Genomic DNA, 18,686 nt, shown 5'->3' with positions numbered 1-18,686 from the left:
CCTTTAGAGCCAGCTTTGGCAAGTAGGAGGAAAGCTATAACCCAAACATGGTTGCAAGTTGATGCTCCAACACTGGACCAGTGGAGTGGGTTGGTGAAAGAAATTTAGAGACTTACTTTTGTTTTAAGACCTGAGTTGGAGAAATGTACTGAACGCTGGGAAAAATCGATTGTTTATCAATGCATTTTGAATAGTAGCCTATGACATTATACCATGATGTGTGTGGAAAAATATTGTGATTTTAACTGTAACACCCATGATGACTTCATGTTCGTAAATTATATCATGTTAATACATTTTTAAAAAGTAGGGTAGCCTATATCTAAAAAAAGATATCGAGCCAGCAGTTTACCTTTTTTGATCCTTGTGCTAGCTAGGCTAAGCTAACAGGCTTGTGGCTCCAGCTTCATATCTAAGATACAAATAAACACATTTACCAAAATGACAGAGCGTGCATGTGCTCCAAAAACATCCTTGGTTAAATAAGGACAGGGAAGTTGTGTATTCAGTTTCACGAGGCATGTGCTTTCATAACCTGCAGGCAGGAACGATGACACCTTCATTAACAAGGCAGGGAGTGCTGAAGCCAGGCTCAGATCTGTGACTCAGCCATGACAGCTCTGTGCCATTAACAGGACTCCTACTAATTGCCTTACTTTCCCATGAGTGTCCTAATGACCTAATCTTCCTTTTGATTTATTTACCAGTATTTTGTTTTCAAGTTGTCATGGTTATGCTGTCTAGAGTAAAATTATTATCACACAAGGCAAAGCAAGGCAAGGCGATTTTATTTGTATAGCCCGTTTTTACAAACAGTTTGTCTCAAAGGGCTTCACATGGCATCCCACAAGTATCTATGTTGTTGAACATTAGATGTAGGCCTACATTTCAAGAAAAGATTCAAGTCCAACTACTTTGTTGTTGACATTTCGTTCACATGACATTTCTGAGATCACTCTGACTAAACGTCTCTGTCACAAACGGGTAAGTGATACATGATGCGACACGTGTGATGAATCAAGTTTGTCGTCATGTACAGGAAGCGGCAGAGGGATGATCATCAAACGACTCTCTGTGGACATGCCCCTTGTTTCCACACAAACCAATGAAAGAGCTGCGTGTGCCTTCAAATATTCATCTGGTCACACCCACTGTGTTGTTGTGTGTGCACAATCCTTTCCGGTGAGTCAGCTGCATTTGTGTTTTTCGGCCGAGTCAATTTGTCATACGTGTCACATGACACCACCATGCTGAGTTGTTGTTTAGCAAATTGATCATGGGACACAGTGTCAACATTTACGTAGCGAGGGTTGTGGGCGTTGTGTTGTTGTAGTAGCCTGGAGCTGCTGAACAGAAGTGCAACATTCCTCCTCATCAATCAATCGATGTGCTACTAACATTTTTACTAACATTACTTCTTCCTTTACTGCCTTTCTTATATAGCTAGGCTATTTTACTGTATCAAGTTCAAACCAGATCCAGCCTTCTTGTTTGGATCTTGAGAAAACTCCTCTGACACATACTATGACCTTTTTGCTTATCATCCTTCCTCTCTCTATTATTATTCACCATCAATTTGAGGCAAAAGTGTCCCAAAGCAACCTATAAGATTATATCAAAGATGATAATCAATTTCCTCCCCGAAACCTCTTATATAAACTCTCAGGTCTACTCTGGTGCAGAAAGCAGGAACCTTTTGATGTTGTGATCTCAATAAGTCATAAGAATGACTGTTCCAATAATAAGATCTCATCAAAGCTCTAAGTCATCATGTGTCAGACACACACCCTCAGATTCAAATACCTTTCCTGTTCAGCGCCGTCCTTGGCAACACCGACTACCTGCGCTGACGCCTCGAGGCACCAGCCCTCTCCCTCTGGCCTTTCAGTGACTCAAACCCAGATACCGTTGTCTCCAGCTGGGAAAACAATTTTGTTATCTCTGCCTCTCCTGAGAGCAGCTCGGTTAAGGCCACAAGCATCACCACCACTGCACCACTGTGGGAGTTCAAGGGCGGGATGTTATTTCCAGCTCCTTGCTTGCGTATGGAGGTGTACCATCATCATATAAAAGCAGCATTAGGTTGGCAGTGTGCGTTGGACAAAGTTGAGTGATTATATTCACATACGCAGTAGTATTCTTCAGAACTAATGGCTGAATCATAATACAGCAAACACTCCCTGCTCTGCCAGTGGTTATAAATCTATTTTGCCCCTGCGTGTTAAAGTGTCTGTGTCTGAAACTTTAACAGAACAGGTGAGGAAGAGTTGGCATGTGTGAGCATATGCATGAAAATATGTGTGAAAGAGCAGCAGAAGGGTGTGTGTTTCTCTGTGTGCGTCTACGCACATGTGGGTGGGTGTCATTCCTGCCTCTTTGTCAATACATGAACTGCATGACACTTCAGTAGGTGCCTGTTGTGATGACGCACATCACAGAAAGCACCTCTCAGGTCAGGGAGAAGTCTCCGTGACCTGTCAAGATATGATCCTTAAAAACTGTGAAACCAATATAGCCAATAGTATTGTGTCGTTTGCCTTTTATTTTTATACGTATTATAAACTTCTAAAAAAAAATTTTGAATCCAACAAGGAAACTCATGTTTGAACTTCACTGTGTTTCTGTGTTTAAAGCTACAATCCTTGAAATGTTCATGAAAGCCACCATGGTGGTGGTGGAGTCTATTCCGGATTGCCTGCTCAAAGGGATAGTTCAACATTTTTGGCAAATTGGCCCATTGCCATAATCGCTATAGTCATAGCAGTAGGTTTGTTAACTTTAATTGTCGGTGTAAGCTATTTTTAGAACAGAGGAGTGGAGCGACAGGCTGCTCAGAGCTATGCTATGGAGGCTAATGGAATTTCTTGGTTTCCCTCATCAAACTCATCAAATACGAAATCCCAAAACTCCAAAACACTTTCATGGACAAGTTGTGAGCTGCACATTCACCACGCTATGAGATAATAATGGAACGTTACAAAACTGAGCTGTTTTCGAGGTAAATACAGGGTAAATACAGAGTCTGCTTGCTGAAAAACTGTCCCTGAAGGCAACGCGCATCAGCAGTTTTGCATGAATTTCCCTCTAAAACAACTCTGTGTGGTAACGTTGTGTTATTATCTCATAGTGTGGTGAATGTGCAGCTCACAACTTGTCCACCAGAGTGTTGTGGAGTTGTTGGATTGTGTATTTGATGAGTTTGATGAGGGAAACCAAGAAATCCCATTAGCCTCCGTAGCGTAGCTCTGAGCAGCCTGTCGCTCCACTCCACCATTCTAAAAATAGCTTACACCGACAATTAAAGGTAACGAACCTACTGCTATGACTATAGACCCTTTCAGAGAGTATAAACAAATACAGGTGTTACCAAGGATACTAATTAAGGCTCCATTCCATTTAGTGTAGCAGAGCGTTTTCTAATGAGCCACACCTGTCTTTGTTTATACTCTCTGAAAGGGTCTATAGCGATTATGGCAATGGACCAATTTGCCAAAATGTTGAACTATCCCTTTAAAAGCACATTTTTGTCACATTGATATCAGCCTGACTGTTTATTGTTGAATCTTCTCACACCATGACACAGATGTATTACTGTAAGATGCTGTAAAAGCAACAAACACTTGCTGCTGCTGCTCTTTTACATTAAAAGCATTCTTCCTGAAATGGTTTTTACTGTGTCATTAAACACAGTGGATCCATTTTAAACATTGCAACAACTTTAAACAATAATGAACAAGCTGGAGCTGTTAAATGAAATGCTGCAGTGACTGACTGCGCAACTGATCAACAAGCTAATGAAATTGATCGTGTCCTATTTTTGTATGGAAAATATGCAACATTAAATCAATCAGAGTTTAACCTCTTTATCAAAATGACACAGGTTTGTTTGGCTCCGTGGTTCCAGGTCAATCAGTTGCTATTTTGTACTTGTGATTGCTTCAGTATTGCTATTATGTACTACAGTGCATTACACAAGATACATGACGCACGCACACGCACACACACACACACACACACACACACACACACACAAACAATAACACGCTGGTTGTGCTAAATACCATAGTAAATAGCTGGCAAGGTAATTTCATAGGAATGTAATCTAAACAAACACAATCAAAAAACTGTGTCATGGGGCGGTGTTTAGCTCGGTTGGTAGAGCAGCCGCCCCATGTGTTGAGGCTGTAGTCCTCACTGCAGGCGGTCCCGGTTCGAATCCTGTGTCGAGCGGCCCTTTCCTGCGTGTCATTCCCCATCTCTGCCTCCCATTTCCTGTCTTTCTCAACTCTCCTGTCCATTAAAGGCGAAAAAGCATTTATACATTTACAAATTTATACATTTTTTTTAAGTAGTGAGATTATTTAGGTACAGACTTCCTTAAGTGCAACCTTGTATGCATGTATGTAAAAAAAAAAGTGTGTTCCTATTCCAATAACCAGACTGAAATACCATTATGTTTCTCTTGTAATTATTCAGCCTTTAATTTTCTTCAATGTTATACTTTGCCCACTCAGTAGTAAGTGACTTATCTCTGTGTCCATCATCTTCACTCAGCACGTAAGTTGTGTTTCTGGTTGCTTTTTCACAAAACACACCAGAGAAATTTACATGAATTAAATGTCTAACACCTTCACAGCTGCACAGAGCTTACACATATCCATCACTTCTCCGTATCTAGGTGTCTATAGATAAATTAGGCTGGCAGATTGTGTTCCAATTATTAAGTGTGGTGAACTAGTGAGCACAACATCAGATGTATTTGAATTGCTAAACAAATCAGGAATGTGGCAGGTAATCCACTTCCCCTAATCAATCATTCATAACTCTACACGGGAAATGATTAAACTGATTGTTAATTGTGCCCAAATGAGAAAACAACTGTAACTGCATTTTAAATATTACAGGTCAAAGGTCATGACTGGTGACTTATCTTTGGAGCAAACACGGTGGGCACCTCAAAGCTGTAAACTCATGGCACCAGTGGCTGCAGCATCAGACGGCACCGCCTCCTCCTTTGTCTGCTTCACTTTGCCTGACGCAAAGTCAGAGTCAGTGACATCACAGTGACACCTGCCCACCGGCGTCACACTTTATACTAACACGTGTAATGACGAGTCCAGTGAGGCATCAACACCCCTCCTCTTAATGTCATTCCAGAGGCATTTTGTCTGCGACTGGTTGCCTCAAAACATGTTGTTGCTGAATATCGACGTCAGACAGCATGATGATTGTGTGTGCGTGTTTGAGGATGGTGGGCTGTTTAGCACACTCAAGAGATCCATTTCCACATACGGATATTTGTCTTCAAAGCACACAAGGAAAAACAGCACACACATTAAAAAAGATATATTTCTTAGCATCAAATTCAATGTTGAAAATAAAAGCTTGAAACACCTCGGTTTGGTTTGACAGACTGCAGAACATTTAAAAACAGAACAGTATTCGAATGGAATGAAACAGATTACAACTCAAACCTTCTGGTTCATGTCAGTTACAGTAACACAACACCAAGTTATTGTGTTTAAAGGTGTATCTGGTGACGTGAAAAATATGATAAGGGATGTACTCACACTTGAGTCATGACACACTGAAAGGGAGGGAGAGAGAGGAACAGATAGATAGATAGATTTTCTCCCTCGCCTTTGCCCTGACTGACTGAAACCTCCTCCTAACCTCAGCAGCCCTACAACCAAGTCTTTACCCTCAAGCTGCACTTTGAAGTTGTGAAGACCAACCTCCAGTCCTCACCGGGCTGGTTTGATCTAGAATTTGTTCACACAACCAGAGGAGACATTCACACACACACACACACACACACACACACACACACACACACACACACACACACCGTACTGTATATCAAAACACAAATGTCTGACTGTGGTTCTCCCCTCAGTTCTCTTCAAGCAGCAGATGACGGAGGTGGGTCGTCCCAGCCTGAGATGGCGGGGTGACCCCACAGCCCTGATTGGCTCGATGTAACAGGATGTGACCCACTCAGCTGACCCACCAAAATCACAACCTCCCACTGAGTGTCATCCACTGGCCTACAAACCAAACGCCACTCCAGCATGCTTACATGTTATTCCTCGCCGCTGACTAAAAGCTGTCTCCAAAAGTCAAGAGCGATCCTGCTGTTTGCCAGAGCATCCTCTGATTGGCTGCCAGGGGAGAAACATGATGATGATGCTCACTCCTAATTGGCTGGTTCAGTCTGACATTTCTCCCTCTCTTTATCGTGACTTAATTGTTTGTTATATATAAAAAAAAAAGGTGTTGTAAATGTGTCAATTTAAATTTGCATACATTATTTTGTTTCAATCACAGACATGATTAAAATACATGGCGAGAGCAACACATAACCTGAACGAGGAAAATCAAAATAAAACAGCTCATTCATTGCAGTGAAAACAGACTTTCTCAGTATCTGTTTTCAATTCAATTCAATAAAACTTAAAAAGGGGTAAATAAAAAGCATACACAGGAAGTTATTGACATTGACACAAGAGTGTAAATAGGAAAAAAATATTAAAAGTGTGAAACTTGACAGACACAAGTGATATATGCTCTGGTCATGACCTTCTGTACCAAGTAGCTCCTCAAATGACATAATCCTGGAGCATGGAGCTGGAGCTGAAATGCTAAAGACAGTTTTTAATATAAATATTAACAATGTGTGGCTTTGCTTCAGCTGAACAGTGCCATATCTGACTGTATCGTGTGTAGTCTGAAGTCTATGATGTTACAGTAAATGTCAATGTCAATGTCAATATATTTATATACTGTAGCACATTTCATATGGTGAGCATAAACTCAATGTGCTTCAGGATAAAATGGTAAATGGTCTGTGTTTATATAGCGCTTTACTATACCTGAAACGATACCCAAAGCGCTTTACAGTACATCACATTCACCCATTCACACACACATTCACACACACAGGCAGAAGCTGCCATGCAAGGCGCGAACCACGACCCATCAGGAGCAAGGTGGGTAAGGTGTCCTGCCCAAGGACACTACGGCAGCAACCAGGACAGAGCGGGATTCAAACCGCCAACCCTCTGATCATTGGACGACCCGCTCTACCACCTGAGCCACTGCCGCCCCGATGCAATACATGTGAGTACATTAAAACAAAAGATAGTGCATATTAAAACAAAAGTAAAGTCATATTAGTCCAATAAATGTAATTCGGTGGTGTAGGGTATATCTCTACACAATGTTATCATCATCCAATGGGAAATCTTTGCTGTGGTGCATAAGTTTAGGCAGCTTGCAGGCTACGGTGGCCCTTAGAGCTCAAAGCACTACAACTAAAGAAAACATGTGCAAATATAAAAACTGATATTACATCTTCATCAACTGAGTAAATCATGTAAATAGTCACAACACAAAGGAGGTTTTTCCACTGGACACAAAGTATAGCAGGTGCAGTCCGGTGGTAGACACAGTATACAACATGAAGGTGCAGTTGTTACTGCAGTGGCCTGGGTTTGTGATGAGGCTCTGAAAAGTAACTTGAAAAAAAATGGTGAAGAACCTGGTTGGAAAAACATTTGGATGTACCGTAATACATCTATGCACACTTTTTGTTCACTGCTGTAGAACCAGAACATCCCAGCCAGGTTCAACACTTTTAGTATCCCCTAGAAACACACTGACAGAGATGTTTTTCTGAATTTAATTTTGTTTTATCTATTTGCAAGTTGCAGTGAACTGAGCCCTAAGGGCCATCGCACCACGCGGCTCACTGGAAATGAATTGCAGAGGCACTGTGAGCGCATATGGGCCGGAAGGAGAGATTTAAACTGATGATCTGCTCAGTGTGGTGTGAATTAATGCAAAGGTTTAAGTGTTTCACATTGAGTGAAAAATGTCTGCATATTGCAGGGCTTCATGAATCAGCATCATAGAGATTGGTGCGTAACTGGTGGAAACTGACACCAACATTAATTCACAGATGGTTCGGCTGTTTGGGGCACATTCACACACATTCAAGTAAAATATCCAGAAGTCACATTGATTCATGTGAATGATCAGAGGAAAAAAAAATTGGCTCATTTTGTAGCTATCATTCTGAACACAGCTTAGCATTCACTGTAATGATAGTGACGACACATGATAACTTCCTTTGTGATCACGGTCACGGTTCACTCTGGTCTGTCTTGGTGTTTTATGAAGTGGTGGAGACTTCTTAGAAAACGCATCAAGTCTTGTCACAAAGGCTTCATTAAGATGTGTGGTGATGACAATGCAGCGTTCCCGGTGTGATTCACCCCTCCTCATTTCCTGTTGACCACATTCAGAGAGCCGCAGAGCGCCGCATGGATCAGAGCGCCGCATGGATCAGAGCGCCGCATGGATCAGAGTGTAAACGACTCCCTCATCATCACAAGCCACGTCGCCTTGGACTCTTCTCATTAGTGGCAGGCAGCGTGTGATATGATAAGGTGTGAATGACGCCGGGTGTCAGGCATACACAAGATCTTACATTGTCACAGTCTCACGTCTGATTGGTCTGGGGGCAGCTTTACTCTTGTTGGTGGAGTTGTTGTTGTTGTTATTGTTTTTGTTGAGGGAGGCACGGAGGTGGCAGGAGGTTCAGAGACGAGCGAACATGAAATAACAAAGGAATGTCTGTGATGCTCTCTAATAAACACAAACCCACACACATAAGCACAAAAATACACTCCAGCATGAGCTCCAGCTTTACAAACACACACACACACACACACACACACACACACACACACACACACACACACACACACACACACACACACACACACACACACACACACACACACACACACACACACACACACATATTGTACCTACCAAAACAACATATCCATGCACACACTCAACCACTGCACTCTGTGAGCTCTGGAAGTGCAGTTGCACAGGGACAACACTCAATTTGAATTCCACTCACATATTTTCCTCCTTTACTGTAAGAGGAGGAGAAGGAGGGGGCGGGGTGGGGCGGGGTGGGGGGTCGCTGCTGGTGGTTGTGTTGACGTAGCAATTATTATGCGTGCTCCAGTATTATAGCCAATCCTCGAGGATTAAGGGCACAGAAGAAGACGAGTTAGTCATTATCCTGGTGTGAGCGTCATCTCTATCATCATACCAGTCATCTGCTGTGCAGATATGTTCATTGAGGGGTTGGAGCTGCTGCGATAAGGCTGATAAAGACGATAGAGAGACTACAAAGGATTCAAACTTTTATAGTTCTTCCTGCAGCTCTGTCCATTCTCCATGTAAAGCAAGATGCAGATGACAAAGTGGTGAGGTGCAGGATATGACCTGCATGTAGTCTAAAAATAAAAGGCTACCGGTAGTTTACATGTTCTTACCATCCCTGGAGGGGGGAGAAGTTTCTGCAAACCTACACAAAGAAGTGGGACGATTCTTATAATCTGACTGATGCCCAGGAGAAAACTTTCCTTGTATCCTACAACCTTTATCCAATGAGGAGAGAGAACGGCATAAAGGGGCAGTCCTCTCTGTGTGTGCAGCCAAGGGATGCGCCTGAATGTGGTGACGTAGGGACGAGGGCGGGGACTGCTAACTCCATCTGCTGACAGGAAGTTAGACAAAACCACCGGATCGCTTACTGCTGCTTTAACTCAGTCATGTCCACAAATCATTTCCTGCTTCTCAAGCTCATCGACAATATTTCAAAGTTGCATCAGGCAACAAATATTCAAATTGATGTTCAGGATGCGTTACAGATCCAAACATGTCAAGGAGATCTCGAAATTGACATATCAAAATCAATTACTCTCAAAGTGGAGGACTACTCTATCAGCCAGTACAATGTTGTATAGTGTCTGTTTTTCTCTGGGGATGACATCCTCAGGTTTACCCTCAGGGATAGAAACAATCCTTGACCTGGACATAATTTATACACATTATAGCAGACTAACACACTTAAACTTAAGATGAACTTGAGTTTGCTGACAGAAAACCAGTAAGTAAAACCATTTAATTTAGTGTGTAGGCCTGACTTAGTCATTTTATTTTATATTATTTATTTACAAGTGCATTTTTTGCTATCAAATCCATGTTAATCATATTTCTTCTAATTATTTATTTCAATAAAAACACCAAATCAGTACATCTCATAGTAAACCATGCCAGTGCTTGATGACAGTGCTCAGTGACGCTCCAGCCTGGATTGTGCGTTTCACTTGTATTGAGATGTTGACTGATGATAACAATAACAAGTCTTGACAACAGCCTGAGGCCAGTTTTACTGAAGTAATATTCGAATGCCGAGAAAGTCGCGTCTACACTGTCCATTATGGCCACCATACAGCAGACAACAGGTCCTACCCTCACTCTGTCGCACACCCTGGGGACTTGGGGCCGTGTCATTGGGTGGTCCGGTGCATCTAAAGAGAGACAGAAACAGACTGATGGAGACATGACCGGGCTGATGCTGTGTATCGTCATACATACCAACAACACTGGTGACTCATCAGCCCCCGTCTTTCTCTTTTATTTCCTCTACGCTACCACATTGTCACAGCTGCTTGTTTTGTTTTTTCATTTTTACTTGTTAACTGTTTTGTTTCTGTCATGTGGCTCTTTCAATTGCCCTTCAAATATCTTTCCCCTCACACACACATAAACACAATCTCAGAGTCAGATGAGCTGCTGACTCTTTCCATGACGGGTTCCTGTCTCAGCGCTGACATATTTGCAGTCAGACAGCAGAGCACTCACTCCCTGTACCGCAAACACACAGAGCTGCATTCATAAATCAGCTTTCATAAAAACAAACCAGGTGCACGACTGGTGAATCAACCTCAGATGATCCAGGTGTGAGGCGGCAACGGCACTCACGCTGGCCTAGAAACAAGATTTGCATGTTCAGCATTTGGCTATTTTTGAATTTGAAAATAGCGAGGTCTTTCAAAAAAAGCAAAACAACCACACAAACGGAATGTAATTTAACAAATCTACATCCAAATCCTTATACATAGGCTACACACATAGAATAGGCCTATATCCTCTGTGGGCTTTTGTGATGGAGCTATGTGATATAACGTACTTGACAGAGTGCTGTTCATACTAACTGGGCTTGTGGTTTTACACATCACCTGCCAAGCCCTTAAATTCTGAGTCAACAACACGAGTGTGGATGATCATCATCTGAGACATGTCCAGGGGCAGCTGCTGCTCCGGGATCGGCCCTCTCTGCCTGCCGTGCCCTTTAAAACACAGACTTTCCTCCGCCTCAGCAGTCCCACTCCTACATGCCATGTAGGCCTGTACGGACAGAAGCACTCATAGAAGAAGTTAGATTTCTGTTATCATAGAGACTGTTACACACAAAGGAGATGACGCCAGAGAAAGGCAGGGCAGAGGTGTATCTGAAGAGACCTCTGGGTAAAGGGAATATTAGATCATAGATTATAGGATGTAACTCAATCGTATTTTTGAAACAAGTTAGTGACCAGGCACACACAAAAAACACAAATACAATCTGTAACTGCTCGTTGGTACCAACATTATAGTAGCTCAAAGGAGTGGTTCATCCTCCTGCAAATAAACTACAGTTTTCATACATTTAAGTTCAGAACAAGCTGAAAACCAAATATTGACAGAAGTGTGAGCAAACAGGTCCTTATTCAGACAGTCAGTAGTCACATAGCAACATTATTGATTCAACCTCAGATGTAACCCCTGCATTCAATCTCCTTTTTCACTCTGTTTTAGAGTGATAATAGTTTTATTAATTAAAGCAGCTTTAAAGTGAATGTGACCCACAAGTTCCAATGCAATGCAATCACTTTCATCCACCATTTGATTCATTAATGCAATATATGGCTTTGGATGTGCCTCTCCTCTTGGCAATGTACCTTTTCCACAACACCTTGACTTGTTATGTGCGCTACAGGCCAAACTTAATGATGCCATTTGAATTTCCCAGTATAAGCCATGACAATGAGGCTGTATACACAATAGGACTCTGACATGAATGCATTAATGTGATTAGTTGCACCTTATGTTTCTGCCCCCTCATTTACACAACACAATGAAAACAAAACAATCATCCTTGGCTTCCAGACCAATGGCCTGGAAATGACATGTTTCCCCCCTAAATCCTTTTGATTTATTTGAGCAAAATATATAATAATGAAGAGTTTCCCAGCCCTTCCCATTCACAACCTCTGCTTGCTGCAATGCTTCACTGTCAGCAGTTCACTCAGAGCGCACGAAGAGTGATGGGCCAATGGGAGCAGAGGAGACACAGTCAAGGATAAATGAAACAAGGAGGATGGATCCCTGTGGTCCTCTTCCAAAAGCCGTGCAGCCGTCACCGCTCCAGAGGCGGCAGACTGTGACTGAGTCACACGTCAGGACACAGAGATGGAGAGATGTGAAAGACACACACAAGAGAGGGGGGGGTCATGCCAAACAGAGAGAGAGATGGAGGGAAAAGGTGGCAGGGATGGAGAGGTAAAAGAGAGAGGAGGAGGAGGGTGAAAGACAAGTAAACAATAAAAGACAGTCACTCTGTGTTTACATCACTGTAATGGCAAAAAATACAAACAGCCAACCTTGAGTGTTCGTCCAGTGGCGAGTGACATGGTGACCGAGTCAGCGCAACGGAAGTGTGTGTGTCACCTACATGTGTCAGTGGCTGTTTCCTCTCTGTCTGTGTAGAAAAGACACTTATCTCCCTCAGCAAAGCTCAACTTCCCTTTTTTTTTTTTTTTTTTAAATAACAGTCACATGTAAAGACAAGTGCTCAGCAAAAAACAGAGGTAGGAGAGGAGAGGGGAGGGGAGGGGGGTCAGCAGACAAAGACCTTCCTACTTAACTGAGATCGGTCACGGCTGTCCATCTGTGGAGGCGTGAGGGGGAACAGGAAGGCGAGCGCTGCTTGTTAGTCACATACCAACCTCTCGATTGTCTCCTGTAACCTGAAGGGCCTCGACACACTTTGCTGTGCAATCCTTTACATCAGAAGCCCACACACACACACACACACACTAGATATCAGCTGGCCAGGGATTGGCTTTGACTAGATAGATGATATAAAAAAACAACAACTATAAAGGACACTGTAAATGTGTCTGGCTGCTTTTAAAGCTGGAGTTCCTCCCACATGATGCATCACTTCACCTCAGCTTTTAATCTGGAGCTAAATTTGAATCTTACCTCCCTAACCAACCTCAGGGCTCTTACGGTGTTTCTCCTGCCCTTTGCGTTTGGGGAAACACATACAGAACAAATACAAATTCTATTTTTTTATTGCAAAAAAAGGCTATAAGAATCATCAGTAATAAACCTTTCTGTGAGCCAACCAACTCACTATTTAGTCGCCTGAACATTTTGAAATTCAGGGACTTAGTTGATCACATTACAATACAAACAGTGCACAAAGCAAACAATAAACTTCTTCCTCCAGATATCCAGAATCTGTTCAAAATGAAGGATTCCAGTTCTAACCTGAGAAGACCACTATTATTTGAGAAACCAAAGACTCAAACTACTGTAAAAATCCCTGTCTTTCTGTTAGAGGGGTTAAAACATCTGGAATAATTGTCCTGAAAATGTTAAATTATGCTGTACTCTAGTCAGCTTTAAAAGACTTTATAAGAACAACATCATTTCTCGTTACAGTATGGAAAATTAAGTTTAATGATTTTGTACTATTTTGGGTTATGCGCTGTGTACTTTTCTTTATTTTGTTGTGATCAGAAATGTAAGTGTACGGATTAGTTTCAAATGTCAGTGATCTGATCCTATTGTTAATGCGTATCATTTTTTAAAGTAAAAGGGGGAGGAGTATAAGCTTTGGCTTCAACCTACACCCTTTCGGTTATATAAGCTTGATACTGTATATACCAAAATAAATTCATTCATTCATTCATTCATTCAATGATAACTTGATTATGCTGAAGTCTTTCAGGAGTGACCGACATGTTAATTGAAATAACAGAGGCTTGGAAACTAGATTTTATTAGGACCATCCTCCTAACAAGGAAAACAGCTCTCAGCCCAATCTGTTTGTTTTCAACAGAACATCCGACTTTGGACAAACCATGTATTTTGTCATTTTAAAAAATGAATCAGGTGCCAAATGACTCCCTGAAGATTCAGAACGCTGCCAGATCGGCCCGGCTGGTGGTCTGTTCCAGCAGGACGACTTCGTCTCCAGAAAATGTCCAGAAAACCTGGAAGTTCTGAAAAAGTCCCGTGGCTGTAAACTCACAGAGTTACAGAGAAGAGCTGACAGCACCACTGATGTTTTGAATATAATTAGAATGTTAAAATTATGAAAATGTGTGTCATGTCAACAACATGACCCATGTAGCCTCTTTACACAAACAGAAGCAGGGCATGCAGAGAGACTTGTCACAGCTGTGAGGTGTCCCACTGTGTGTGGTCTTTAGAATAGATCTTTACCATGTGCATTTCATCCCTTTCACTCTCTACCCACAGATCCTCTCCGTCTCCACTCTGATCTGTCAGAGATTCACAAACATGTCGAATCAAATTCCTACAAACCAGACGACACACAGAGCATCATCGCCCCACACACAACAACCTCCGGGGCGTCTGGCATAGCGGACATAATGAAAGTAACTTCACACTGTTTGAGTGAGTTGGAAACATGTTAATAATGTGTGATCACACGGTTGAAGGCATGCGAGCCATCTTCATTCTTGAGCGTTGAAATCTAGTGTGGGCTGTTCTCTAATAAAACAGAGCACAGGAGGATGCAGACGTTCTTGTACGAGTCTCGGTGCTGATGAAGAAAGACGGTGTCAGAAAGTGATGTATGATCATTTCTTCAGGGGTATTAAATTGGTGAGTGATCTAATTATCCCCAGCAACCACATTCCCACTTTTAAATGAGGTTCAGATGGGTTTCGCTGATAACATGGAAACAGCTGTCACTTGTGTTTTTCTAAGTGTGCTTGATCGGCCGGCCTGACAGTTTCTGAATTAGGCCGACCAACTGGATCGCTGCAGAGATCCACTTAGTACCATGAGTATTCACACAGAAGATGCTCTGTATATGTCTACCCCACATATACATGTAAAATGTAATCTCATAATAAATACCTTGAAGGGTTACCGTATATTCCCCTATGGGCATAATAAAGGTATACACTCATAAAGTTAAGATGTTGTTAATCTCCCTAAAGGAGACGGATTTGATTTGTATAACAACAGCTTTGCCTCACAAACGGTCCACTTGTCTCCTCTGCTTTTCAGGGGATGTATGGTTTGGTTATGGAGTTTAAATGGGACACTGGGACCAGTTGTTGTGTTATTAAGCTGCTCGCCGGCTCCTCAAACACTCTAATGAACGCTCAAATGGCAGAAATCACATTTATACATTCAGTAATAAATTTCTGTGCAAGATGCTTGTTGTTCATGCAGCAGGAGACAGACAGAAACATCATAAGTGACTGTGTGACTGTGTGACTGTCTGCTACACAGGCTGGAATGGCTCTCCAAATGAGTTTCTGGCTGTCTGAGTGGTGAAATGGCCCCCAGAGGCCACAGCCACTACATATCTATGCAATTTTCTCCCAAGGTGAAGAAAATGGTGGAAATGGTCTTTTTTTTTTTTTTTTTTTTTTTACTGCTGAACCACTGTGGATTTTCTTTTCTTTTCAAACACCCTGTCCATGTGTCAGAGCCTCTTCTCCTGCAGCTGGATGAGCTACTTGAAGGCAACAGCACCAAACCAGCTGCTAAAGAGAAGCTCTAGATGGCTTGTTGCTCGTCTGGATGACTCGCAGGTCACAACCTGCAACATTTCCATCCAGGCTTTTCACATTGTGCTCGCCAACGACCGACAAGACTGGACTCTAATGTGAGGCGAGGGAGGGGCCTTCCATCCCACCGCCTCTCCTCATCCTGACAGCGTGACTACAAGCCTACAGCCAGACACAGAGACGGGGGGGGGGGGGGCTTGGAATGACTGGTCAGGGCACAGTGTTGACCAGCCTCCAAACCAGCCCTTCTCCCTTCTCCCTGCAACTACAATCACCCTCAGTGTCTGTCACACTGATGCACACGGACACAGCGTCACACACACACACACACACACACACACACACACACACACACACACACACACACACACACACACACACACCTGCCTCCTCCTTTCAGAATGACAACACAGCTCAGGTCTTGACTGCAAGCTGCCAGTCTCCTGAGAGACATGAAGCATCAGCCCCTCCCTCCCTCATCCATCAGCACTGAGGGACATTTGTGAGGAATTACTTTCCTCCTTTGATAAGGCTGCTGTGATGTCAGAGGCCCCAGTCACCGTGGGGACGATGACTCATCACCCCACTGCCCTGCTTCATCTTTACCTCCTCTTGCTCCCGCTGCTGCACATCAGTAATCGGTTGCTTGGGTTTGCCTCTCTGCATGGGAAGTCGACACAACAACTAGAGTATGGAGATGAGGTCCAGAGTATGAGTCATGAGGCGAGTGAAAGCGGAGCAGAGCTCCTCCTGTGACATCCCTCACAAGCTGCAGAGCCAACAGTCACTCTGTCTGATCTCAGTCCAGGAAACCCAGAGCATGCCAGAAACACTTTCATTAGGTCTCTCTCTGTTTGCAATCCACTTGTCAATGAAGAGCAGGGACTGTGTGAAATTCCCACGCACACCTGACACGTGTGACCCACGAAAACCGCCACCTGTCATTTCTTCTAATTTAAGCTCTCATGAAGGAAAAGGCATGTCAGTATTTTGGGGTTTGTCCAAAGTGGTAGAAAAACATACACTTAAGGTCATCTAGAGAAATCAAGGACTACTGGTGCTGACCTTAATGAAGGTGCCAAATAAAACCATACTTCTATTTTTGACTCATAAATGCACGCACTGTTACACTGCTACACTGTAACCACGATTTTTTCATTTCCCTCTTAAATCTGCCTTGTTTAGCTGCTGTCAGCTCAGTCTCAGTCTCATGGTCAAAAAAGTGACACTGGAAGTTGAAGACCTTCATGTGTCAGATGGTGAAGCTGATGAAAGGTGGTCACATCTACCATGAAGAGTTGTGATGATCTTTTAACTACACATGGAAGAAACTTCAAAGTTGAAGAGATATGCAAATAATATTCATGATTTTGAGCCTGGTTACTGACTTGTTGACATTTTTCTTCTTTCTGAATCTCAGGGCAAAGCTGAGTTATAAACATTTTTTTTTTTTAAATAGAAGCTCAGTCTCCAAACGATGTGTCACATTCTTTCTGAGGAAAGTAGAATCAGTGTGATAGTCGTGATCAGTATCATCTGGAGGCTCACTGGGATTCCTCTGATGTGCAGGAGGTTGAATTGCATAAGAGAAAAACAACAACATTGGATTTCTTTTTAGATGAAGACATTCCAGCTGGGCATATTTTCAGTGACGTTCACTGTCTTCTCATATACAGGACCTCCAGTGACGAACATATTAATGGATTTCATACAGTTACGTCTCATTTTCTGTTTTTATTTACCGGTATATAAAAAAAACACAAGCATTTATAGCCTTGCTGTTTGTTTTTTTTCCTTTCCCTGACACAGGCTCTTTGACGTGGGCGTCACAGGAGCCATGATTCACAGCGCTTTTGTGCAGCCTAGTGGTACAAGAAAGAGCGGACAAAATCACAAGGTTTTGTCTGAGTCTGAGTCAGCCCTGCAGGTTTGACACCAGCCCTCACAGTTCTGCAACATTTTGTTCTTCTCCTTTGTCAAATTCTGCTCACAAAGGGCGACGTTACATACATTTTATCTTAAGAGGCGTATTTTGCGTAGCTCAAACTCTCAGTTACAAATGAGTTGAAACACAAAAGGTCAGATGTCGTTTTATCACTCCTCCAACCCACTATTTTTCATTGTGGCTGCTTTCCAAAATGACTTGCTCATGCTAAAAGAACAAAACCAAACATGCACACAGGATGTCAGTGAAAATGAAACCATCTTATCTTTTCTCAATATTCTCAATATGCTGCACACTGCCACAGTGCACATATAAGACCACGAAATAAATTGACTCAGAATTGAACATCTGAAATTGAATTTTACCAATTTTCTTCTTCCTCAGCACTATGACAGAGAATAATTTGTCTGTGACATCACACTAATTTGCATAAAATAAAGGGACCACCTCAGATGTTAATTTAAACTGCATGTGAATATTGACCTAGTTAAAATGCCACTGGCTCCATCCAGCACCATCACAGTGTAGAGACACACAACAGACAATAACAGACACAGCTATGTGGGTGATAGTGAGCATCTCTATGCCTCTTGTGCCCCCTAGTGGTTCGTTTTCTGTTGCATTACAGTAATATGGTTTGAAGGTAGTGATGTCACCCTGGAGAAGTTTTTATTTCCCTGTAATGATTGTGTTTTCTACACTATAAATGCTGGATTTTCTTCTTTCGGATTGGTTTAAAGACAAATTGTAAGCAGTTAATGGTTTATCCACATTGAAGCAGCAGATTAAGTGTGACATCTTTTATTTTAATCATGTCCTCTATCAACATGAACCATTTACATTTGCACACGGTAGAATTACACTGAGAAACTGCAGTATCTTTCTTATTTTTGTGCTGAATATGATCAGTGATCTATAATCTACTGCTCAACAGAACCCACTGTATGTTTTTGTCCTCTGGGAGGCAGCAATTCACTGAATATGAC

Source organism: Trachurus japonicus, chromosome 1, assembly GCF_045865225.1.
Source record: "Trachurus japonicus isolate A0001 chromosome 1, Traja_1.0".
Taxonomy (NCBI): domain Eukaryota; kingdom Metazoa; phylum Chordata; class Actinopteri; order Carangiformes; family Carangidae; genus Trachurus; species Trachurus japonicus.
This window is presented reverse-complemented; position numbering follows the sequence as displayed.